At 50.4% G+C, this 2,347-nt stretch overlaps 1 pseudogene; it reads right to left on the reverse strand.

The window, feature by feature from the left end:
* Nucleotides 1–698: 698 nt before the first annotated feature.
* LOC141818553 (wall-associated receptor kinase-like 14) lies at nucleotides 699–1,418 on the reverse strand (annotated as a pseudogene).
* Between the last annotated feature and the right edge of the window lie 929 nt (nucleotides 1,419–2,347).

The following is a 2,347-nucleotide window of genomic DNA, read 5'->3' on the forward strand; positions in this document are numbered from 1 at the left end:
GCACTCTCTTGAGTTTTATCATACTTAACTTCTATGATTCAAGTCTCTTTTCAATTATCAATGAATTCTTAGAAAAAAAAATAGTCATCAATGAATTTTAGCACATAGTCATTGATGGATACACACACATTAGATTCATTCCAAACTTGTATTATTCTTTTCTTGACACATTAGGTTAACAATATTTTTTTAAGTCAAAATTCATTCATGGATTTAAATGGCTAAAAATAAAAATAAAAATGGATAGATTCAAGGTCAACAGTATTAATTTAAAATAAATATGACATTTTTAAAGTCTTGTAGATGGAAGTACTTGATGAAATAATTAAATTTTTATTTTTTAAATTCAATTTGATTTTGATAAGATAAAAGCAGATTAATGATTTGGTTTGAGGCTGCAATGGATGGAAGGACATTTCGAGGCATGAATTGCGCTTTTGATAAACATTAAAGTTAAGTGCATATTTTGAATTTTGAGTATTTTTTAAAATTAAATGCTCTCATAAATTATCGAAATTGTTTTTTTACTAAAATACTTTTAAAAAAAAAAATACAGTTATCAGATCAATAATCGAGAATGTAAACAATCCCAAACATGTTGCAGTCTGCGTGACTCTTCTTTACTTTGTAGGAAATCGATTAATTTTAGCATATTTCTTAAAAATTAAAACCGAAATGACGGGATACACGCGACTCACCTCTCACGCAACCGCCACCGTCAGCGAAGCCGTCGCCGGTGAACCCTTCATTGCAGCCACACCGGTATCCCGTACTGCCGTTCCTTGCCGGCAACTGTACGGGGATGCAGGTCGCTTCGACCGCGCACCACACTCTCCTCCGAGCCACCACCCCACCTCGGCCGCCCCGAACACGAGCATCGATTGATTGAAGTCGGACTCGCCGTACCTCACCGACGTGAACAGCAACCTGCACCGCCCTGCTGTAGCTGTGAAATTCTCCTCGGAGTAGAAACCCTCTGTCCGGCCGCTGGAGTAGCACCGGATGTCACCTCCGGAGGGGCCGCAGCTCGACAGGTTGAGCCGCTGCGAGATGATGTCGGTGCCGACTGGACTCGGGGACCGCGTTCGGCGGGCAGTCGCGGAGGAACAGCGCGTTGCTCACCGTCATGGCTAAGTTGTCCCTGAAGAGCACGCCCGCGTCGCCGATGGAGCGGTTGCAGGAGGCCGACACGTCGAGGATCAAAGAATTGGCGGTGAAGTTCCGGACAGGGTACGTGCCGAGGAGAACCACGCCGGAGTGGGAGCAATTGAGGGGAATAGGGCAGCCGGCGGAGAAGCCGAAGGGGTAGGAAACGGCTGGCGAAACCGCAAGTGCGGTTGCTACATGATGATTCCCCGGGTTATGGAGTCGGCGGTGGCGGCGACGAGTAGAAGGGCGAGGAGGAGGGATGAAACCATTGCAGTTCAGTTGGGCATGGCGATGGAATCAGTAGTAGTTGTTGCATATAGCAACAACATATGAATAAGGTGCAATAATTTATTTGGGGCCATGGACAGGATGGAAGACTTGGGACAAAAGCCAAGGACTTGTGTAGATAAGGCAGAGTGGACTGTGGAGTCAAGTCAAGCGACAGAGTTAGCAATAATTTATTATTTTTTTGAATTTAATCTCGACACGGTAATAGACCATCCAGTTCAGCAACATATTTGTATTTTATTTAATATATATATATATATATATATATATATAGAGGTATGATATCCTGCTCGACGAAAAAACCGACCTCCCGTGCGCGATCGCCGGACCTCCCTGCGTTCATCGCCGCCGTTCGTCGCCGTCCGGTCACCGCCGGCCACCATCCCGGGCTCGTTGGAAGCGCAGACTCGGACGGCGCACACATCGGGACCGGATTCCGGCCGGATTGGGTCGGAATCCGGGCCGGATTCCGGCCGAAACAGAGCAGACGCGCGGGTGGCTCGATTTCGGTCTCGGAGTCCGGTCCGAATTGCGGCCGAATCGGGGTCCGGACCGGCCGGCCGCGCGTCGGCGCCGGGCACGTCGACCGCGGCTGGAGTCCGGCTCGATCGCGGAATCCGGCCGGAATTCTGGCCCGAACGGGCCAACAGGGACCGTTGGCCGATTTCGGCCGGATTCCGATCGAATCGGGGCCGGACTCCGGCACCCGCCGGACCGCCGATGAGTTGCGGTTCCAACGGGTCACGTGTTCCGGTCGGCGATCGGTGGTCGGACGGCGATGAACGGACGCCGGGAGGCGGCGAAGGTCCGACGGAGCAAGGCTGTGCGGCAATCGCGATTCTGTGACGGTGTGGGTCGATCGCGATCGGGCGTGGACGCGGGTGGACGGATCGCGCACGGGTCGCGTAGG

The sequence above is a fragment of the Curcuma longa genome, unplaced genomic scaffold (genome assembly GCF_044706935.1).
Source record: "Curcuma longa cultivar G26 ecotype Majalengka, Jawa Barat unplaced genomic scaffold, ITB_CL_G26_1.1 contig_25272, whole genome shotgun sequence".
Classification (NCBI taxonomy): Eukaryota; Viridiplantae; Streptophyta; class Magnoliopsida; order Zingiberales; family Zingiberaceae; genus Curcuma; species Curcuma longa.